This window comes from Saimiri boliviensis, chromosome 1 (assembly GCF_048565385.1).
Source record: "Saimiri boliviensis isolate mSaiBol1 chromosome 1, mSaiBol1.pri, whole genome shotgun sequence".
NCBI lineage: Eukaryota > Metazoa > Chordata > Mammalia > Primates > Cebidae > Saimiri > Saimiri boliviensis.
This window is the reverse complement of record NC_133449.1, coordinates 263,664,121-263,689,011: the sequence shown is the minus strand read 5'-3', so window position 1 is coordinate 263,689,011 and position 24,891 is coordinate 263,664,121. Positions and strand designations below refer to the sequence as shown.

General features: G+C 42.0%; 1 long non-coding RNA gene across 1 annotated transcript; it reads left to right on the top strand.

Annotated features, from left to right (window-relative positions):
- The first annotated feature begins 13,016 nt into the window (after positions 1-13,016).
- LOC141581279 (uncharacterized) lies at positions 13,017-18,971 on the top strand. Its single transcript, XR_012513853.1, has 3 exons — positions 13,017-13,228; positions 14,983-15,065; positions 18,885-18,971. It is a non-coding gene; the product is annotated as an uncharacterized LOC141581279 (long non-coding RNA).
- The last annotated feature ends 5,920 nt before the right edge of the window (positions 18,972-24,891 follow it).

Below are 24,891 nucleotides of genomic sequence, written 5' to 3'. Positions count from 1 at the left end.
CCACCGCTTGTGTCTTCTTCCACTGATGTGTCCCCCTCAATGTCTGGGCGTCTTTGTCTGCCTGGTAGGGTTTGGGGGTTTTTATAGGCACAGGATGGGAGTGTTGTGGGCCGTGGCAATCCTGGAAAATGCAACATTTGGGCAGGAAGGGAAGAGTGCCTGTCCTCACCTAGGTCCGTGTGGGTGGAGCCCTAGCGAGGGACCACGCCCTTCTCTACCCAGCGCCTCCCTTCCCCGGTTCTGAATCACTTAAAGGGACCACACTCTTCCCTTCCCAGCCCTCCTGTAGCAGTATGAATATTATAAGTAATATTAATGTTCCTATCATTAACTTTCTTATACTCACCAAATACAATGTGACCAATGAATAAGTTTAAAACTGAGAAATGTGAAAATGTTGAGGCTTAAAGCCTGTCAACCAAAAGTAACCGAGACAAGCCTCAACCGATTTAGGAAGTTAATTTTGCCAAGATTAAGGGCACGTCCATGACACTGCCTCGGGAGGTCCTGATGACATGTGCCGGAGGTGGTCGGGGCATATCTGGGTTTTATACATTTTAGAGAGACACAAGCCATCAAAAAATATATGTAAGATGTACATTGGCTTGGTCCAGAAAGGCGGGATACCTCGAAGTGGGAAGGGTCCAGGTCATAGGTAGATAAAAGCTAAATGGTTGCATTAAACAACAGGGCAAAGGAAGCAATCAGAAATGCATTTGTTTCAGGTGAGATATTTGTCTGAGACAAAGGCATTTGTCACAGAGGGATAAATTCGAGTTTAATTTCCTTGTGGGCGAAGTGTAAGAGAGGTGTGTAAGTTTTTTTTATCTTAGTAGCTATCTGTCTGAGAAACAAAATGGGAGGCAGCTTTGCCCTAAGCAGTTCCCAGCTTGTCTTTTCCCTTTGGCTTAGTGATTTTGGGGTCCTGAGATTTATTTTTCTTTCTCAAGCCTTTCTGCAGAAATGCCGGCCCCCTCCGTCCCAAGGTGTGTGTTCATTGCATTGCGCTCTGGGCAGTGGGTTCCAACTTTGGCTGCACAGTAAATTTCCCGAGAAGCTTTTATTTCTTGTTGTTGTTGTTGTTGTTTGTGCATTTGCTTTTGTATTAGGGACAGTGTCTCACACTCACTCAGGCTGGAGTGCAGTGGCACCATCTTAGCTCACCTCAGCCTCAAACTCCTGAGTTTAAGGGATCCTTCTACCTCAGTCTCCCCAGTAGCTAGGACTACAGTCCCACGCCACCACACCCAGATAATTTTTTTTTAAAGAGATAGGGTCTTGCTATGTTACCCAGACTGGTCTCAAGTCAAACTCCTGGCCTCAAGCAATCCCCCCGTTTTGGCCTCCCAAAGTGTCAAGATTACGGGCATGAGCCACTGTGTCCAGCCCTGAGGAGCTTTTAAAAGTTCTGTGAACAGGAAACCTGCTGACCCAAAGATATCAGCCTCTTTTCCTGCAGTGGGACCAGACAGTAGTATTCTGAAAAATCCCCGTAATTCCAATTTTCACCAGAACTGGAGATCTGTAGGGCATACACGGGACTTGGGGAACGTCTGAGGTGGGCTATGTCATCTAACACCTGCGTGGATGAAGGCATTCCCACAGCGTTTTTCTTTTTAAAACCCACGCAGATTAAGAAGTGTCTTTTTTTATTACTCTCCGTTTCACTGGGGAAATCACATTTTGTACCTTTCCTCTCAGTTTCTTCTTTTACCTTGAATAACCCACATCTTGGCCTCCCGGGTATCCCAGTCGCCTCAGACTTCAGGATCGTACTGTTGCCTGATATATTCAATTAACTTTAAGCCTCATGTTCAGCCAACACATCTGAGGATTCCTGAGGGACTCATGTTTCCACTGACACCGCTTCCTGCTTCCCCTAAACGTTTTCTCTCTGCTCTCCATGCTATCTCCTGCAAGCATCATCTGTCTTCCTCATTATTTTTCTCCACGACCAACACTGTACCATCCCTACCACTTCGTTCCCTCAAAGCACCACTGACAGTGTGCAGCAGACTTTAATGGATAGTGTAAGTGCTAATGAAGGATTATTACCACACAGAACAGCGTAGTCGTCAACTTAAAGTCGAACGTCAGACATCACCAACCTAACACCCAGTGGCCATGGAAAATTCCAGTCATGGAGAATTATTTTTTTTACTTTTTGGGTCACATCCATTCCAGAGGCTTTTTCATCTTTTCTCTAGCTGTTGGGTTTGATTCGTCCAAATTCCTGGCACTTATTTTATGCAGGGATCGTCAGCTTTCCACACTCTCAGCGAAAGTAGCCTTTGGCTGACTGACATGTCCCTCTGCCCATTCACCCAGCTAACCCAAGGGCCAAAGGCACAAAGCGAGGCACAACAGTTCCTCTCACCTCATCCCTTTAACCTGGTCACCTTTCCAAGCAGAGCCTCCCTCCCAGGTCATGGCTTCCAACTGTCTGCCCTCTTTGTTCTGTTGTGCTCATTGTAGTTTGAAATCAATGCCTTCATTTAACAATCAATCCCTAAGTGAACAGCACCAGACCACCCACTATGTGATGTCTCTGCTAGGTGCTGGCGGGGGTGGCAGAATTGGGAACATTAGAGCTGGGAGGGGCTCAAGGACAATCTAGCTCCTCATTGGAGATGAACAGAATTAAGACCAGCCTCATGGCAGGCCAAGGAGGGTGGAGTGGGTCATGGTAGGAGCTCGGGCTTGCTGCACTCATAGTCAGAAGCACAGTGGTGTGACCCTGGGCAAGTTACTTAACTTCTCTGTATTATTATTAGCTCTGAGGCTAATTATAGAACCAGTTCATCGGCCTGGTGGAATAAATGAATGAATGCAGGCAAAGTACTTGGAACAGTATCTCGTGAATGAGACATGCTCAATCAGATCATGACCCTGGCCATGGGCCCCACAGCCAGTTTTTTTAGAGAGACATTAGACATCAAAAATTATATGTAAGATGTACATAGGCTCTTCGAGATGAGAACCCAAGCTCTTTGGCTGCTGGCTCCCCATGCCTCTTACTCTGCCAGCCCACAGAGGATAACACACAGGTGAGCCCACAAGGACTTGCCACCTAGCTGGATAAACAAAACAGATGCACCTGAAACAGTCAGGGGCCACCATTAAGAAATAGGTAAAGGGCCAAAGCAGTGATGCTCAAGCTTGATTGCACATTAGCATCACCTGGGAAATTTTTCAAAGTCCTAATGCCCAAGCCATACCCAAACTGATTAAATCAGAATCTCCAGAGGTAGGGCCCAAGCATTAATACATTCTAAATCACACCAGGTAATTTTAATATGCAGCTAAGGAAGAAAATCACTGGCTGGAACAAGCCTGATACCTTGATGAGCAATCTCAATTCAAAAAGGTGATTTGAATTGAGATTGCCCAATTTTTCCCCAAATACTGTAAGTACTTGGAAAGCCTCAACTTGTCCACATTTTTTAACTCCTCATTCAGCCATTACTTTTTTAAAGCTCTCGTTGATTAGGCCTTCACTGTGTGCCAGGCTGGACACTTTTCATGCATTACCTCATTGACCCAATGCAATTAATTCTATTAACCAGTACTATAGTTAACCCCACTTTACAGATGTGGAAACTAAAGTCTGGAGAGATGTGGTCAATTGGCCAAGAGGACACAGTTCACGGGCCGTAGATCTGGGACTCGAGCACAGGCCTTCTGACACCGAGCCCATGGAACCAGACGGGGACCCGTCTCAGAAGCTCTGGCCTGTGAAGCATCCTTGTATCTCTCATCTGCCACCCCAAAATTTCAGGGCAGAAATTTTTCTAACATCTCACCACCAACACCACAGCCTCCACCTCCTCTAGCCATGATTCAAGCCCCATGCTGGTCATTTTTATAAAATATCGACTTCTGTTTTGCTTCAGTCCCTACTCCAAGAGATCAACTGACTATCCCCTTTCTCTGCCTTTCTCACTTGTTAGCACAGCATAGAACAAAGCATCGTTCTTACCTGCTGTGTATCCATCCCAGTCCTCCACAACACAGTTACTTTGCTCTCAAAAGTCTTCATCAAACAAATTGGTGTTTTTTCCCTTTCTAAGGCCAAAGTCCTTATTATGGATATATTAATTATCTACTGCTGTGTAGCAATATTACCAGAAGTTTACAAACTTAAAACACACGTTTATTATCTCACAGTTTCTATGGGTCAGGGATCCTCTACCTAGGATCTCATTAGGTTGTAATCAAGGTGTTAGTTAGGGTGGCAGTCTTAACTGAGAAAGCAGCCAGTTCTGAGCTCATTCAGGTTGCTGAAGCATTCAATTCTTTGCAGTTATAGGACCGAGGGCTTCCGTCTCTTGTTGGCTGTTGGTCAGAGACAGACTCTCAGCTCCTTGCCACACCGTACTCCCTGTGGGCAGCTCACGATCCTGCAGCTTTCTTCTTCAAAGGCAGCAGAGGAGGGGGTCTCCTCACGAGGTAGGAATTACAATTGTATAAACTGTGGTCACCCACGTATAATTACTTCTACTGTATTCTGTTGATTAGAAGTAAGCCGCAGGGCCTACCCACGCTCACGGGAAGGGAGGAGGGCACAAATACCAGCGTTCGAAGATCGTGAGGCCGCCTGAGAGGCTGTCCCCACAACAGGTCACGGATGCCTTTCTGCTGCCCCGTCTGCATGTTTCCTCTTTTTTTCTACCTCCACTCTTCCCAGTCCTCAGTCTTTGCCCAGGTTGCCCCAGGTTTGGAATGCAAAGGCAAGTGGGATTTATTCCATCACCCACCCTTACTCTAAGGACAGGGAAAGGCATTTGGGTGGAAACACTTCTTTGTCAGTGAAGGTAAAACAATATGACAATGTAACCCAGGGCAAGGAGAAGCTGGGTCCCTTCCAAAGGGTTTACAGCACTAAAAATGAGGTTTGATACCATTAAAGGGTTTGTAGCACTAAAATTGGGGTTCAATACTATTAAAGGGTTTATAGCACTAAAAACGGGGTTTGGTACCATTAAAGGGTTTATAGCACTAAAATCAGGGTTCAATACTGTTAAAGGGTTTATAACACTAAAAATGGGGTTTGATACTATTAGAGGGTTTACAGCCCTAGTTTGCATGAAATGGAGCAAATATATGCAAATAGAAGGAATATGAGTTTTTCATGCAAACCAAATGGGTATATTTAGAAGAAAACTAATATTTGTTATGATAAGGTGACTTTAAATTTGGAGATTCAGAGACAGAGCTAGTCACAGGTCAGAGTAGAAGCCCTTTATTCTCTCCCACTGGTCAAAGCTGAGTCCTATATGTATACCACCCCCTCTCCCAGCCAGTGGTCTCAGAGGCCAGCGCAGCAGACACAGGCTGAGGAGAAAGACCACTGTAGATGATAACTGACCTTTCAAGATGCTAGAAAGGACCAAATGGTGTAGCACTTGGTTATTTTTCTATGCAGTGGTGGGCTTTATCTTAGCAGAAGAAGTAGAGGAAGGGCTATGAGAGGATACAGATGCTCGTTGACTTACAGTGGGGTTACCTCCCAATAAACCAGTGATTAAGTTGAAAATATCATAAGTCATAATGCATTTAATACACCTAACCTATTGAACATCACAGCTTAGTCTCACGTTAAATGTGCTCAGAACAGTTACATGAGCCTATAGCTGGGGAAATTTTTTTCTGACACGAACCCTATTTTATAATGAAGTGTTGAACATCTCATGTAACTTACTGAATACGGTACACAGCAGAGCATGGGGTTGTTAACTCTTGTGATCACGTGGCTGACTGGGAGCTGCAGCTCCCTGGCACAACCCAGCATCACAAGAGAGTATCCTACTACTTTCCACTGAATGTGTATCACTTCCATACCCTCTTAAGGTCCAAAGACTGTAAGTCAAACCATCATAAGTCAGGGACTATCTATGTATCAGAATTGGTTTCAGCTGTAAGAAGCAGAAAACTCCTGAGTAAGAGTGACTTAAATAAGAAAGATTATGTCTCTCTCATGTTCAAGAGGTCTGGAGGTAGCCAGAGCTGGGCTAGTAAATAATCCATGGGGCAGAGAGTCTTCTCTGTCTTTATGTCACATACACTTTCCATTTCCAAGGTAATTTCATGGTCCAGGTGGCTGCTGGAGCCCTAGTCTTTACATCTGTCTTCCAGTCCGTAAGTAGGAAAAGAAGAGAAGAAAAACACCTACTCTTCCACTTAAGGATACGCTGTGGAACCTGCACACACACTTCTGCTAATATCCCATTGCCCAAAGGGGAATTGCAGAGCCACACCTAGCTGCAAGAGAGGTTGGAAAGTGTTGTCCTTATTCGGGACAGCCAAGCATCCAGATAATCATCATGGAGTTAAAAGTGAGAGAAATGTCGACTGGTGGGCAACAAGTCTCCAGCTAAGGTATGGTGGACATGAACGCACCACCCAGCTTCCACATGCAGGAAGGGCCCATTGCCCCACTGTCAGGGGTGCAGGTGACGGACAGCCTTCACCTCCAATCTTTCAGGACTGCCTTAGCTGCAGAGAGCTGCCAGGGTTAAGGGCTTGCTGTCCCACATGCAGCCCACATTTGATACTGATTGAGGTCGGCGCATAGGTGCCTGCCTTTCAGCCCATCATGGGACGAGTCTGGCAGGCCATGTAAGCTCCAGAGCTCCCCTTGTGGTTGGCTGAGGTTGCTATTGATTACTTCGAAGTTCTACTTCTCCTTCATCCCAATCCTATTCTGCTCCATCCTTTTCCCAGATGTTGATCCCAAGGGCACTGCCTGATAAACATCCTGTGCTCTTAACTGTATCTCAGAGTCTGCTTCCCAGGGAACCCCACCTGCAATAACAGGGGGATGAAGACCTAAGAGAAACAACAGTAGGATGTAAAGAGAGAAGAGTTAGGAAATAGGGAAGTTCATAAAACACTCTGGAGCAATCAGGGTTCTCCAGAGAAACAGACCTATTGGATGGGGATATAGCAGTGAGATGGAGATACATGTAGATATACGAAGAGATGTGTTATAAGGCCTTGGCTCACACAGTTATGCAGGCTGTTATAGTGTGGGCCAGCAGGCTCAGGCCCCGGAAGGGCTGACGGTGCAGATAAAGTCCAAAGGAGGTCTGCAGGAGAATTCTTCCTGCTTGAGGAGTCTGGTCTTTTTGTTCTATTTAGGCCTTCAGTTGGCTAAGACCCACCCTCATTATGGAGGGCAATCTGCTATTAATGTTCATCAGTATAAATGTTAAATTTATCCAAAAATACTCTCCAAGTTGACACATAAAACTAGCCATCACAGACACCTTTCCAATGCCCAGGAAGCTCTCTCTCCCATAAATCTCCCTCCCCTTCCCTGCCCCATACATATGTGTGTGTGCACGTGTGAGTGTGCACATGCACACAGACACACACACACACCCCCCTAAGTGTAGAGGTCTGTACCTATGGCAGTAAAAGAGAGCAAGCTGTCTGGTTTCATCACCCTTCCAATGTTCTGTAAAGCTATTAGACTTTACAGAATCCTTGGGAAAAGAGTCCTGTTAGGCACTGAAATATTAACTTCAAGAAAAGTGAGAGAAGTTGGGATCCAAACAGACTTTGAGAAGAAGAGTATCTCCCTCTATCCAGGACAGAACATGACCGCAGCTGTTTAGTAGATTACTAGGCCATGAAGCATCTATGTGAAAGCAATTACCAAGGCAGGAAATGAGAGCAGAAGAGGGCGCTAGTGAGGCTTCAGCAAGAAAGGGGCTGCCTGCTTACCCAAGCACATCCTCCCAGCCCAGGGAGGGCCTGGCTCCTGTCCGGTTTCCTTGTGTAACTCCATCCTTTCTCCAACTATCCTCGCCCAAATTTGACCTCTCAGGCTCTCAGAATGCCATTTTGTTCTGCATAGATCTAAGTCAGATGCAGATTGGTGTTGTTTCTGTCAGATTACTGGCAACTCGACTTGAGTGATGATGTCTACCCTTTAAGATGAACCTACAAAGGCCAAGGCTGGTTCTGCTACCTATGTACATTCAGAAAGGTTGAGGCCTTTTCGTATCATTAAAAATACATTTTTACCCCAAAAAAAGTAGTGATGGCCAGGCACAGTGGCTCAAGCCTGTAATCCCAGCACTTTGGGAGGCCGAGGTGGGTGGATCACGAGATCAAGAGATCGAGACCATCCTGGCTAACATGGTGAAACCCCGTCTCTACTAAAAATACAAAAATCAGCCAGGCATTTGGCGCGCGCCTGTAGTCCCAGCTACTCAGAAGGCTGACGCGGAAGAGTCGCTTGAATCCGGGAGGCGGAGGTTGCAGTGAGCCGAGACTGCGTCATTGCGCTCCAGCCTGGCGACAGAGCAAGACGCTGTCTAAAAAAAAAAAAAAAAAAAAAAAAAAAAACGTAGTGATACAGTAACTTACCTGTCTAAAAAAAAAATCTAATTGATCACAACCAGTTACAGATTTCTTTGTTCCTTCTCCACTGCCACTGCTTCACTTGACTAGCCTAAAAAATAAATAAATAAATAAATAATAAAAAATCTACGGTATATACTCTATAAACGATAGTGGGAGATCTGGAAAAATCCATCACTCGCCCTGCATTTCCAGGATATATCCAAAATACAGTAAAAGAAATTTAGAAAATAGTTTAGAGCTGAGCAGGGTTGCGCTGATTAAAAAGCCCAGTCCCCTGGGAAACGGAGACTTGGAGAAATAACATGATTTGTCCATACCCAAATAGTTAGTTGTGGATCTGGGTTTTGAGCATAAGCCTCGACTCCGGTGAAAAAATGTAAATGTTACTCAGATTTTTTTGACTTCTTATTTCCATTCAGTGAAGCCATGATTTTTACAAAAACAATATCATGTGCAAATGGGACTTTCCAGTGTTTGCTGATGGACTGGCAAACAGTACTTAGATTCTTACTGAAACCCAACTTTTCTTCTCACTGCATGCACAATGGGATCATCAGCCCCCTGCTGGGCACAGAGCGGGGAAGAAAGTTCTGCTAAGGCGTCGGGATTCCTTGGGGTCAGCCCTAATTGCCCCCAAGCTTTAGGGATTTGCAATACCTGACATTTGATTGGATTATTCAATAGTCATCTCCTCCCCACTCCCAAACCCTTGTCAAAAGTGCAATAAGGCACATCAAAATGGCATTTTTAGAAAGAAGTTTAAGTATACCTTCTTGAGACAAAGCTAAACTTCTGGTGCTGCAAACCGGCAATGGCTCTCATAGTCCCTCCCTCCAGGAAAATTAATAATACATGAAGATTTTCAGGAATTGCTAGAAGTATGATACCCACTCTTTCCAGATTTCCTGGAATAATACTGGTTTCTGTCTGACAAATAAGTTCATTATGCATGTAATGAAAATTTAATTTGGTTTTCAGACCTTTGCAAATGTATTCTATTCATCAAACCATTCGTGAGAAAAAAAGAATCCTCTGATGGACCTTGTGTCCTGATGGTTTGTTTGGAAATGCAGGGGCTGGAACCGAATGTAAAGAATCAGCTGAAGACAAGAAAGCAGCCATGCTGGCCTGGTCTTGGCTCTTCCCACCTCCACCCAGCCCCCAGGTCCTGGAGGGCAGCAGGGCAAACATCTGTGCTCCACTCCACACACATGCATGGGGAGCATTCTTTCTTCCCACAAGGCAAATTTGATGTTTGCAGAAAATGTGTCTGACTCACTTTCTCCTCTGAGGGTTACAAGATGTCCTGCTATAGGCCTCAAGTTCAACTGAGTCATGAATGCTGAATTGCCAACTGTGCTCATCCAATCATGTTTAACATCCAGAAGTGCCATGAAACATCAAACCCACAAAAACAACTTAACTGCAAGGCCCAGACCAAATCAATAGCAGAGGGGGTTTCAGTGCTATTCCCTCAGCCATTCTCCACTGAACCCCAGTCTTCACCCCCCAACCCTCTGGCCAGCATCTCCTGTCATCCTTCCCTCCTCTCCATCTTTTCTCTGTCTCTCCATTTCTGCATTTCCAGTCTGGTCAAATCTGAGTTTCATTGTGTAGCGTGATTTATTCTCTTCCTCATGATTGCTGTCAATTCCTGGCTGCAGGAACAAGGATCTAGCCAACAATCATGAGCCAGAGCATTCTGAGCTCCCCACCCTTTCTTCCTGTCACCTTCCAATTAATTTCCTGTAAGCTGTGACTTTTTCTTGGGAACATTAATTAGCCATGATGCTTTTTTATCAGAATTCTAGGAAAATGATATCGGTATGACTCACACTTCTGCTTGTTTACACAGTATTTACTATATTTGAGTGCGGCAGATGAGCTTTTTGCAGGGTGCTTACTATATAGATTTATGACCTTCTGTGACCATTCTGGGAAAGAAAGAAAAAAGCATGCATCAGCACCATTTAATGAGGCTTTACCATATCACTCAAACTCTTAAGAGTGAAAACACATGAGATGCAGTATCTTTAGATGATCTCATAAATGTCTTTATTTAGGAATACAACACATTTCCTTTGTGATGCTAGTTTTAAGAATAAAGTTAACGCCACTCCCAGAAATTATATTCTACCACTCTTTGCTGGATAAGAGGGTGGTTTTTACAATCTACACTGTAGCTATCTGTGTAAGGGATTTTACAATCTATGCAATCATGAGCTGTGTTAAATAAACTATGTAAGTTTATGTGAACCAGGATCTAAATTAATTCAGGCCAAAATAAATCAAACCTTAGCTAGACCATGATTTAATTAAAAATTGAAAATATGACTCATGGCACTTAAGTATACTGATGTTTACTGCCAAAAGAAGCATTGTTCTTGTGACAGAGATAAATGCAGGAAGGGCTTATAGATTCCTCAAGGTTGAAACAGAGATATTGACATGGACATGGCATCATCGACCTTCCTACAATTGCTCAAATAAATGTCTTTGGGACGAGTATCAGAGGTGAACTCAAAAGATAGTCACGAAAATCCATAGGTATACAGGTTTTTATTTCCAGGTTCTTCTCTCTCTAATTTTGGGTATTTGTGTTTCTCCTTGTCTTCTTGTGACTCTCTCTCTCTCTCTCTCTCTCTCTCTATGTATATATATATATATATATATATATATATACACACACACATACATATATATGTGTGTGTGTGTGTGTGTATGACATATATACATTACTACGTACATTAATATATAATCTGTATGTATATGTTTTTTGTCAAGTTTTAAAAGCTGTTCTTCCCGTTTTGACTTTAATACATTACTTACCTATTTCCTCCCTTCTGTGTATTTTCTGGAATCTGACTGTCCTCTGACTTGCAATGTGTAGGGCATTCCGATTTGAGTCTCGTGTGCTGTGCAAGTCTGCATGCTTACAAAGCTTCCTTCTTGGAATATATGGATAATCTTTCACCTGGCTGAGGCTCCTCCTCCCTCTTGTATCCTCAAAAAGCACCCGCGGCCACTGCCAGGGCTGCCCCTCAGCATGAGGCAGATTTCAGTGGGTAGGAATGCGTCTGAACCCCAACCAGGACCCATGGGCGGACTAACATGTGGGTGTTTCAGCAGCGACCAGCACGGTATTTGAAATCCACATTCTCTGGGGTATGCAGCCTTGGCCTTCACGGATCGGACCCCCAGGCTGCAGACCCTGCAGGTGAAAGGAAGCCGTGGTCCCTCCCGCAGGCCCCGAGGCAGTGAGATCGCCTCCACTCCAGTGCTCTGCTCTTCCTCCCCTCAGCCCTCGCCGCCCCGCCCCGTCCGTCACCAGCTCCTCCCTGGGGTTCTCTCCGAGCTGTGCCATTTTGCAATGGATTAATCCTCTAACGTTTCCAAGTAAAGCCTTGCGTCATATTTGCGTTTGGAGAGTCTCTAATGCTTTAAGGCAAAGAAGTCAGTAATTTGGAGCTTCGGGCCTCTCGCAGGGTGGGAAAGGGGATTCTCTGCTAAGTCAGTAGGTGCCAGGGTGTCCTCCAAACCCCACAGGGCTTGTGGGACCTGTGCCGCCCCTCCTACAACAGGGCCTCCCATGACAGGTTGTCCTGGCCCCTGCCGAGGATGGGGAACATCGGGGTCTCAAGAAGGACAGGGATTGGGATTTCCCCACGCATTGACCTTATGCAGGGGGTTGGGACGGAGTTGGTGCAAACCTTTGAATTATTGTCCCTTTCTTTCACTCTTCAATACGGGCGTGAGCTTTCCTCCCCAAATTCATGAACAATTTTTAGGAAACTTAGATAAACAGAAACACAATATTTAGGATCAAGTTTAAGATCCCCCAGAACTTCCCTCAGGAACTGCTAAAGCACGTGGCCAGCAACCCCTCATGACCAGCTGTGATCAATCAGGAAAGGGGAGGGGGCAGCTCCTAGCACGACAGAGGCCAGAGTCTGGCAAATGACTCAACCTCCCACGGGCTGGTCTGAGGATCTCAAACTCCAAGGGAACCGCAGAAGCCTTTGTTCCCGCCTCAGCGAAGGAGGCCGCCCCGGCAGCCGAGGGAGACCCATGCATTAGCCTATGGCGCCACCTAGCAAAACCAGGGGCTGCCTAAGAAAGAGCTGGGAGGTTGTGGGGTTTGTTTTGGTTGTTTTTTTCCGCAACCAGAAAAGGGGGTTTCCATTTCATTCACAGAGTTCTGGGAAATTGAATTTGTATAAAACATTTTTTGGTCATGATGGCAAACATTTATTTTAATCTAATGAGAGAATCTAGCCCCAAGGCAAGAGTAATCAAAACCTAGGAGGACAAGTGTTTGATTCTCTAGACTTTTTTTTTTCCCCCTAGTAACAGCTGTGACTATGCAGTTTTTGCTTCAAAAAGAACTTGATTCTATCTTCAGTTAATTTTTTTTTTTTTTTTTTAAGACTGAGTCTCCCTCTGTCGCCAGGCTTCAGCGCAATGGCACGATCCCGGCTCACTGCAACCTCCGCCTCCCAGGTTCAAACAATCTCCTGCCTTAGCCTCCCCAGTAGCTGGGATTACAGGCACCTGCCACCACGCCCCGCTAGTTGTTGTATTTTTAGTAGAGACAGGGTTTCACCATGTTGTCCGGGCTCATCGCCATCTCTTGACCTCGTGACCCGCCCGCCTCGGCCTCCCAAAGTGCTGGGATTATAGGCGTGAGCCACCTGTAATGGCCAAAGGTATTTTCAAATTGGTGAGCTACCATTCCCTGTTTTTTTTTTTTCTTTTCCTCTTTTTCTTTTCTTCTCCAGGTCAGATTGACTTCTAGGTGACGCCTTCATGTCCAGAACGGAAGAAGGGCTCACCAAGAACACGATGCTACAAACAGGTAAGGTTGTGTTTGTAGGGACATTCTGACAATTTTATGATGTCACTTTGCCTCTTTGGGTTCTGGAAAGTGAGCTTGGCTTCCCGGCTCCCACACATCAGCCCCATGAGGAGAGACTTTGTATACATGCTGAAAATGCAGCACACCTGGTTGGGTGCGGTGGCTCATGCCTGTAATCCCAGCACTTTGAGAGGCCAAGGTGGGCGGATCACCTGACATCAGAAGTTTGAGACCATCCTGGCCAACATGGTGAAACCTTGTCTCTACTAATAATACAAAAATTGCCGGGCACGGTGGCTCAAGCCTGTAATCCCAGCACTTTGGGTGGCCGAGGTGGGTGGATCACGAGGTCAAGAGATCGAGACCATCCTGGTCAACAAGGTGAAACCCCGTCTCTACTAAAAATACAAAAAATTAGCTGGGCATGGTGGCGCGTGTCTGTAATCCCAGATACTCAGGAGGCTGAGGCAGGAGAATTGCCTGAGCCCAGGAGGCGGAGGTTGCGGTGAGCCGAGATCGCGCCATTGCACTCCAGCCTGGGTAACAAGAGCGAAACTCCATCTCAAATAATAATAATAATAACAATAATACAAAAGTTAGTCGGGCATGATACTGGGTGCCTGTAATCCCAGCTACTCAGGAGGCTGAGGCAGGAGAATCACTTGAACCCAGGAGGCAGAGGTTGCAGTGAGTGGACATCTTGCCACTGCACTCCAGTCTGGATGACAAAGTGAGACTCTGTCTCAAAAAAAAGAAAAGAAAATGTAGCACATCCAAAACATCATTGGAGGCCACGTCCAGAAAACTGGAGCAACCCTTCCCATTTGAAACAGACAAATCTCTGTGGAAACAGAGACTCAAGGATCCCTCTAGGTTCCAAGCAAAAAGTGTTTTGATGACCACATAGAAGAGACAGTCCTTGCCTTTGAAAGGGTTAGGAAGATACAGTGGTTGTTAATATGGGCTCTGGGGCCAAATTCTTGGGGTTGATGCTCGCTTCCCTATTACTTGAACTCCAGTAACCTTAGTTCTCTATACAATGAGGATAAATCTAGTACCTAATTCATAGGGTTTTTGTAAAGTTTAAATAACATAAAGTATATAGTGTTTACAATAAGACCTGACACATGCAGGCACTTAATTGAAATATTAGTGTTTAATCATCCTAGAATTTAAAGGAACAAACCTGAGTTTTCTTGCATCCTAATAAACCAGTCATGTTTTTTGATCCTACCTGAAGCTTCATTAATTAACATTGTGTATTGTGCCTGCATAGCAACCCTCGATGGCAATTTCTTTTTGATACCCCCACATTGGCAGCAGAAGCAGGAGAAGGTATCCAGCTTTCAAAAATTATTTTATGAGAAAAGTATACAGAAAAGTTTGACGGCCACTGCTCTATCTCCAATGGATGCTCAATTAATGCAGTTGGCTGATTGATAATCAAGGTTATTTTTGTTCACTTGCTTTTTCATGTATTAGATTTTAAATTTCTTAAGTGCAAGGATCCCGTCTGGCTACCCTATACCTACAAGCTGCTAGAAGCTGTTATCTAATTTTAGATTAAATACCTAGACTGTTTGAAAGTGGTCCCCTTTCTGAAGCATATGAATATGACCAAGAGTCACATATTATTTGTCAATTGAATTGACACTATAGGCAAATGAAAACAAGTATTAACTTTTGGAGCCATCTTTTAAGGGTTAGCCACTGTGTATTGTCATTGACTTTGGTCTATTATTGTGTTCAACCAGTGCCTCACAAGAATCAAGTTACGACACAACATTACGAACAGCCCATTTCTTGGATGTGCCAAACTGATGCCTTTTCCCACAAGGTGAGTGCCTAAGGAATTTACCAGAAAGCCTTTGACAGTGATTAATGCCAGAAAAATAGCACTTTATTGTTAGAAGACATGGGATACCCATCAACATACAAAACTGAAAGCAGAAGCCAAAGTGCAATGCTTCCTTGAGCTTCATTGATCAAGATAAATGAGGTCGTGTTCATGCATTGGTGGTGGGAAAAATGGCTTGACAAATCTCATATATCCAGTATCTTCAGGCTTCACATGGCTTGTTTATTTAGGCCTAATTAAACTGCAGAAAAAAAAAGGAATATTAATTTGATCTGAGAGCAGAGGAGTCTACATTCTTCCTGTTTTTTATGTTCATCCTGCACCCACATTTGTATAATCATCACACATTCTCATGTGAATTGGATCAAGAGGCTTTTTCTGAAAAACTATTACAAATTCTTTATGGATAGGAAGACACAGATAGATGTACTAAAGACAAAAGACTTTTTTGACTGCTATATTCTATAGCATTTGCTTTCAGGTTACAATGTTTTGTACTAAAAACACCAGAAATACAAACTTCATTGTACTCATGTAATAGTAATAGCAGTTTCTGAGATCTGATTTGGGGAACAACCCTTTGTAGGTGAAAACTCTGTTCATGGCAATTTGAGCATAAAATCTCTTTCCATATTGTTATTAAATTGTGATGTATTGGAGCTGGGAAAGAACCACCAGCTTCATGCAACTTCATACCAAACCAACCCACTGCCTCTGATATGGCACATGATCTAATGCATTATAATGCTCTATATATGATCTATTTGGCTGCAAAATGTTCTCAAGTCTATAAGTACATACACTTGAAGATACATGACTTTATGTATTTAATGTAATTCAAATGGAAATTTCCAAGAGCTTCTCAGGAACCCTGGCAATGGATCCCAAAATGAATATGAAAGAGTAAAGGATCAAGAAAATATATGACACTCAAAAAGAAGAACCCTACAAATGATCTTGTCTTCCAGATATTACAATTATTCTAGGGCTATAGCAATTAAGATAGTGTGGCATGGGGGAAAAACATATAGATGGACCAGGGCAGCAGAATAGAGAATCCAGAAACATACCTACACATGCATAGAAATCGGATTTATTTTCCTAGAGTTGGCATTGCAGACACTTGGAGGAAATGTTAACTATTTCAATATGTGGTTATGGGGAAAACATATTACTCATGTGTTAAAAAAATAAAATTAGACCTCTTATATCACACACAAAAAAGCCAATTTCTAGTATATTAAAGACTTGAAAAGCAAAATTAGTCAAAGATTAATACACATTGACAATTTTATAACTTGCTGGCTTATACAGATTTTTAAAATATATATATTATAAATAAAATGATTCTTAAAATGAGATCAACCTCATTAAAATTACAAGTTTACGCTCCTTAAAATACACTGGAATGACCAATCTGGGAAACAGTAGGACTCTGTCTCTACAAAAATTAAAAATTAGCCAGGCATGGTAGTACACACCTGTAAGCCCCGCTGCTTGGGAGGCTGAGGTGTGAGGATCGCCTGAGCCTGGTGGGTCAAGGCTGCAGTGAGCCATCATCATGCCGCTGCACTCCAGCCTGGGCAAGAGTGAGAGCCCGTCTCAAAAAATAGGAAATAAAAATAAAAGACACCATAATGAAAGTAAAAAATAAGTGTCAGAAACTGGGATAAGGTACTCACAACATAAATAATGAAGCTGGAAAATATACAAAGAACTCTATAAACCTGTAAGAAAAAAATAAACAATCCGACTGATCAATAAGCAAAAACGTTACATGTGTATTTCACAGAAGAGAAAGAAATGGCAAAAATACATGGAAAATGCTCAGTCTTGTTAGAAATTGGGGAAGAACTTTAAATCACAATGATCAGATGCCATTTTACACTTACCACACACAGAAGAAATAAGAATCCTGGCAATACCAATGTGACTGAGAATGCGCAGCAATAGTTACACCACTTTGGAAAATAAATTGGCATCATTTAGTAAATACAAAAAGTAGCTGAACTCTCTGACTCAGAAATTTCACCCCTAGGTATATTCCCTAGAGAAATTCTTCTGTTTACCAGGAGGCATGTAAAAGAATGTTTATACCAGCACTGTTTGTAATTGGGAAAAAAAAAGCTGAAAACAGACCAAATGTTGATAAATAATAGAATAAACTCTAATGTATTCATGATGACTACATCAATGAATAAATCAAAAAGCTACAGACAGCTGGGTGTGGTGGCCCATGCCTGTAATCCCAGCACTTTGGGAGGCCAACGAAGGTGGATCACCTGAGGTCGGGAGTTCAAGACCAGCCTGACAAACATGGTAAAACCCCATCTCTACTAAAAATACAAAAATTAGCCAGGCCTGGTGGTGGGCACCTGTAATCACAGCTACTTGGGAGGCTGAGGCAGGAAGAATTGCTTGAACTCAGGAGGCAGAGGTTGCAGTGAGCCAAGATCATGCTGCTGCACTCAGCCTCAGCAACAGAGCGAGACTCTATCTCAGAAAAAAAAAAAAAAAAAAAAAAAAAAAAAAAAAAAAAAAAAAAAGCTGCATTGATTAAATTCAGAAAGGAAATGAGTGAAAAAGCAAGCAGTAGAACAATATATGCAAAATGACTCCATTTACATAGCATTCAAAATACACAAAACTAAACAATGTATTTGGGAGGATATAAATACATGCAGTTAAAACTATAGAGAAAAGCAAAGAGATAATAAATACAAATATCTAGTTAGTAGTTGTCTGTGATGGGAGAGGGAAAGAGAAGAGGTTCGGAAAGAGTGCTTTGAAGCTTTCTAAAGTAATGGTAATGCACTGTTCAAGTGGGTGGTTGGTAATGAATATCTGTTGTATTCTTATTATTTAACTGCCCCCCCAGTGTTTTATGCTCTTTATTTTGAAATAATTGCATATTTATATAGAAATTTCAAATAGAAATTTGAGTCCTGTGAGTTCATTGAACGCAATGAGTTCCTATGAGCCCTTCATCCAGCTTCCCTCAGTGATAACCATCTTGCATAAGGACAGTTCAATTCACAACACCAGGAAACTGACATTGAACTAAATGGCAGGCTTTATTCAGATTTCACTAGTTTTTACATGTACAGTTTTTGAGAGTGTTTGACATTTTATTGCATGCGTAGATTCCTGTAACTGCCATTGCAATCAGAATACAGAACTGATCCATTAACAGTAAGAAAAAATTTCCTTCCTCTTGAGAGTCCTACCCTCCTCCCAGCCCTAATCCCTGGCAACCACTTATTGGCTTTTATCACGATAATTTTGTTACCCTACATGTATATTTTAATGTTTTTTAGTATCTATTTAATATTTTAAACAACCTCCCCCCACTCAGTCTCAGAAGAGAAAAATGCTTAGAACCTGTAAAGATGAGCCTCACATCCACCATTAGCTCTTTTGGTGAAATTTCCCCAGGCTTATTCAATTACAAGTAATTTCATGTCCACCCAGTTCACTTCCTTCACCCTCTCCTGTAAGACCAAAGATAAAGATGCACACACACTTTTCTTATTCTCTAGAAGGTCATCTTAGAATCAAAAGACCCCTCTGTTTTCCCAAACCTCCCCCTAACCAGGAGTTTGTCAGGTTTTTTTTCTTCATATTTTCAAAGAATCAAATTTTGCCTATATTGATACTTTCTTTAGTATATCTGTTTTCTATTTCATTAATCTCCAATCCTATCATTGGTATATCCTACCTCCTTAATAAATTTAATTTACTGTTCTTTACCTCAGACCTTTGCAATGGGGTAGCCACTTATTACAGTTTCTGTTTCAGGGGATAAAGCTGAAGTTTTGCCAAACAGATAGAACACAGGTGGAAAAATCAAAAACACACTGAGAGTCACTGATCTTGACTGACTGAGCCTAACACGTAAGTCATGCTCTGCAATTTTCATTCTTTCCCCCCAGGCTGATTTGCTCCTGTTTTTGCAGAGTCCCTGCCAGATCTCAGATTCATGACGTCTGGCTGCTCCAGACACAGCCAGTTTAGGCTGAAACTAAATGATCTCATTCACCTGAACCTCCGTGTAGTCGCCTGCCTCTCCTGGAATCCAACCCACCTCTTCCTTAATAAGATCTTTTTCCTGCATCCAGCCTCCCCAGGAGAAAGCCTTCCCCTGCTCTAAACTTTTTTATTTAAAACAAATAAACAAAACTGCTTCTCATTTGGGCCTTTATGATTCCCATTGATGCTTACTGCATCTTTCGAACCTGGCTCAAAACAGCCTCCACTCCTTACCCCTATTTTCATTCTTTCCCCTAGTTCTCCTCTTTTGCCTAAGGTGTGTTTTATTTGTTTTGTTTCCATTTCTCAGTGCTCATCCAGGCATGTACAGGCAGACTCTGTTTTCACCACAGTCAATCAGTTCTTGGAATCTTCCTTCTAAAGACGGTCATGTTTCCTTCTAAGAACAATGACAACATTAGGGATTGCATTCCTGAAAAAAGTTCAACAACAATTAAATGAGTTTATTAGTGTATTTCTTAGAATGGCATCATGTGGGCCGGGCGCGGTGGCTCAAGCCTGTAATCCCAGCACTTTGGGAGGCCGAGGTGGGTGGATCACAAGGTCAAGAGATCGAGACCATCCCGGTCAACATGGTGAAAGCCCGTCTCTACTAAAAATACAAAAAATTAGCTGGGTATGGTGGCGCGTGCCTGTAGTCCCAGCTACTCAGGAGGCTGAGGCAGGAGAATTGCCTGAACCCAGGAGACGGAGGTTGCGGTGAGCCGAGATCGCGCCATTGCACTCCAGCCTGGGTAACAAGAGCGAAACTCCGTCTCAAAAAAGAAAGAAAGAAAGAAAGAAAGAAAGAAAGAAAGAAAGGCATCATGTGATTTGAAAATGGGTCTATGGGCAAATAAATCTGAGTGACAATGAATTTAACAGAGTGCTCCCCAAACCCTGCCCAGATCTTTTTTGTGTTACCCATATGCCTCCTTTTTTTGGAAGGGAGGTTTCTATGGGAGGCATCTTGAGTGTAGAACAACCACTGAATTAAGCCATGTGTATGACAATAATATACCATTTTTTAGAAAGCAAAGTTAAAAGAGCCAAAGGTCCTGTTCTTCAACTTCTATGACTTGAGCACAAATACATTCCATGTGATGAATATGTTATTTGCTGTTAGATCCACCGTCCACCCTGCCACCTCCCCAAAGGAGCTGACATATAAAGAATAGGCTCCCTTGTTCTTCATTCCCATCTCTTCCTTGATCGCAAGAATACTCCCCAATAAGCCTCTTGCATCCATCTCAGAATCTGCTTTCCAGAGAATCAACCTCTGACAAGAGTCAAACAACTCTATAGTTCATATGAGAAACAGTAGCCTTTCTTTTTCCTCTCATTACCAGTTTTCCAGAGGTAATTAGATTCGGCTCCGCTGATATATTCTTTGCATATCCCTGGAAAAAAATGTTTACATTGCTACTTTTTAAATTTTCTGTTTTAGGCATTACCATCAACTTGCCTCTATGGAAACCAAAGATATTGCTCTCTTACACATACACACACACACACACAGATCGAGAGAAAGAGAGAGAGAGAGAGAGAGAGAGAGAAACACTTCCCATCTATCCATCATCCCAGTAAAGTTAGAATCAATACTCAGTAAACATGTTATTATGACAATACATAAATGACAAAGAAAGCTCAGCAATATAATAGAATATGATTGCTTTTCCCCCTTACATTTTTTTCCTAAAGTGAATATTTGTCTTATTTTTCCATTAGCTTAGTTTTCTATGTATTTATCACTAATTTACAAATCTCCTCTTTATATATTCAAACAAATTAAGTACACTATCACTTTTACTTTTTGGAAGATGTCTCTTCTAGAACCTTCTGGACCACATTAATTGTATGATCGATACCTAGGATTGCCTACTGTTTTCTTGGAATCTCCTTTCCCATTAATTTGGAGGCTTCCTTTACATCTTTCTTGCACTGAATCTTGTTTTCCTCTTTCTTGGTTTACTTCCCGATTCTGGTGAAGCACATCCATCAGTACTTTCCTCAGAAAGGGTACATGGCAGGTAAATTTTTTGAGATCTTACTTATCTGAAACATAGTTTATTTTACCTTTATACTTGGTTGATGTAGGAAGATAGTAGATCTAATGACTTCTCCTTCTTTAAGCAGATGTCATTTTTTAAAAATCTCTTCTTTCTTTTATTGTATCTCTCTAGCTCCTTAGGTCTCCATAGTTAAAAAAAAAAAAAAAAAAAAAAAAAAAAAAAAAAAAAAAAAAAAAAGCCGGGCGCGGTGGCTCACGCCTGTAATCCCAGCACTTTGGGAGGCCGAGGAGGGTGGATCACGAGGTCAAGAGATCAAGACCATCTTGGTCAACATAGTGAAACCCCGTCTCTACTAAAAATACAAAAAATTAGCTGGGCATGGTGGTGCGTGCCTGTAATCCCAGCTACTCAGGAGGCTGAGGCAGGAGAATTGCCTGAGCCCAGGAGGCGGAGGTTGCGGTGAGCCGAGATCGCGCCATTGCACTCCAGCCTGGGTAACAAGAGCGAAACTCCGTCTCAAAAAAAAAAAAAAAAAAAAAAAAAAAAAAAAAAAGCCATGAATAGAGACTTTAATTCACAGGTTAAAGATGTCCTTGGTTTATAAATGTCTTCACACAATATAGTTAAGTATCAATTTAGATAATATGAATAATTATTTTTGAAATCCAAGTTAACTTTTAAATTATTTTTTAAAGCTGAGTTCACTTTTACTTCATGATTTAATTTTAGATGTCTAGTTTTAAATATTTTATTCCAGAAAAAATACTATACTTTTATACAGATACTAATAGATACCAAATTTCCTCCTAAAATATATTAGTGATCCTATAAAAAGTATAAAAGTCCAAAGATGTGCCAAAGTAAAAGTTTTCATGTTATGGAATACTATGCAACCATAAAAAGAATGATATCATGTCCTCTGCAGGAACATGGATGAAGCTGCAGACCATTATCCTTAGCAACTAGTGCAGAAACAGAAAGCCAAAGACTGCACATTCTCAGCCTGGCCAATATGGTGAAACTCTGTGTTTACTAAAAACACAAAAATTAGATAGGCATGGTAGCACATGCATGTACCCAGCTACTCGGGAGGCTAAGGTGGGAAGATCATCTGATCCCAGGAGGCGGAGGATGCAATGAGCTGAGATCATGCCACTGCACTTCAGCCTGGATGACAGAGTGAGACTCTGTCTCAACCTCCTCCCACCAAAACACACACACACACACACACACACACACACAGAGAGCAAAAAAAGACTGCATGTTCTCATTTATAGGTAGGAGCTCAATGATGAGAACACATGGACACATAGAGGGAAACAATAAACACTGGGGCCTATGGGAGGATGGAAGGTGGGAGGAGGGAGAGGATCAGGAAAAGTAAAATAACGAATGGGTACTAGGCTTAATACCTGGGTGATAAAATAATCTGTACAACAAATGCCCATGACACAAGTTTACTTATATAACAAACCTTCACATATACCCCTGAACGTAAAATAAAAGTTAAATTTTTTAAAAAGTGTGCATGTTAGAATAAATGCAAAGAAAAATAGTTATATTAGACATTGCTGCATTTTATTTATTCACATACATCTATATACACATTTATATATATTTGTATATATATTATGCATGCATACATATATCAAATGCATCCACATTATTCAAAAATAAGAGTTGTAAAAATATACAATGAAAAGTTTTTCCCCCACTGAGTTTCCTAGCTCTTATTTGTTTTTTGTGCTTCCTTCTAGAGATACTTAATGCACATACAACCAATTATTAGAAAATACATTGGCAATTTGAAAGGAGCCTAAGGAATACATTATTCAAAATGGTGTGGATAGAAAAGAAGGAAATGACATGGGATGGTAAGGCATCATGCTACCTGACTTCAAACTATACTACAAGCCTACAATAACAAAAACAGCATGATACTGGTACCAAAACAGAGATATAGACAATGGAACAGAACAGAAGCCTCAGAAATAATGCCACACGTCTACAACCATCTGATCTTTGACAAACCTGACAAAAATAATCAATGGGGAAAGGATTCCTATTTTATAAATGGTGTTGGGGAAACTGGCTAGCCATATGCAGAAAGCTGAAACTGGATCCCTTCCTTACACCTTATACAAAAATTAACTCAAGATGGATTAAAGACTTAATTAAACATGAGACCTAAAACCATAAAAACCCTAGAAGAAAACATACGCAATATCATTCAGGATATGGGCATGGCAAACACTTCATGTCTAAAACACCAAAAGCAATGCAACAAATGCCAAAATTGACAAATGGAATCTAATTAAACTAAAAAGCTTCTGCACAGCAAAAGAAACTATCATCAGAGCGAATAGGCAACCTACAGAATGGGAGAAAAATTTTGCAATCTATCTATCTGACAAAGGACTAATATCCAAAATCTACAAAGAACAAATTTACAAGAGAAAAACAACCCCATCAAAAAGTGAGTGAAGGATATGAAAAGACACTTCTCAAAAGGAAACATTTATGCAGCCAACAAACATGAAAAAAAGCTCATCACTGGTCATTAGAGAAATGCAAATCAAAACCACAATGAGATACCATCTCATGTCAGTTAGAATGGCGATCATTAAAAAGTCAGGAAACAAGAGATGCTGGAGAGGATGTGGAGAAATAGGAACGCTTTTACATTGTTGGTGGGACTGTAAATTAATGCAATCATTGTGGAAGACAGTGTGGCAGTTCCTTAAAGATCTAGAACTAGAAACACTATTTGACCCAGGAATTCCATTACTGGGTATATACCTAAAGGATTATACATCATTCTACCATAAAGACACGTGCACACGAATGTTTACTGAAGCACCGTTCACAATAGCAAAGACTTGGAACCAACTTAAATGCCCATCAATGATAGACTGGATAAAGAAAATGTGGCACATATACACCATAGAATACTATGCAGCCATAAAAAAGGATGAGTTCATGTTCTTTGAAGGAAAATGGATGAAGCTTGAAACCATGATTCTCAGGAAACACAAGAACAGAAAACCAAACACCAGGTTCTCACTCTTAAGTGGCAGTTGAACAATGAGAACACATGGACGAAAGGAGGGGAACATCACACACCAGGGCCTGTAAGGGGGTGGGGAGATAGGGGAAGGATAACATTAGGAGAAATACCTAATGTAGATGACAGGTAGATGGGTACAGCAAACCACCATGGCACATGTATACCTATGTAACAAACCTGCATGTTCTGCACCTGTACCCCAGAGCTTACAGTATAATAAAAACAAAAGAAAATTAAATGTACTAATAAATTAACAGCAATGGCTGGGCATGGTGGCTCATGCCTGTAGCTCTAGCACTTTGGGAGGCCAAGGTAGGTGGATCACTTGAGGCCAGGAGTTCCAGACCAGCCTGGCCAACATGGCAAGACCTTGTCTTTACTAAAAATACAAAAAAAAAAAAAAAAAAAAAAGAATTAGCCAGGTGTGGTGGTACATGCCTGTAATCCCAGCTATTTGGGAAGCTGAGGCATGAGAATTGCTTGAGCCATGGAGGCCAAGGTTGCAGTGAACTGAGATTACCCCACTGTACTCCAGCCTGGGCAGCAGAGCAAGACTTTGTCAAAAAATAAATAAATAAATAACAGAACAAGTAATTTTGTAGGAAAACAAGAAGTATCATATGGCAGTGAAAATTTGCAGTGATGATGAATTTTTTAAACTAGTAGGCAAGTCAGCAATGCTTAGGGCTAAAATTAA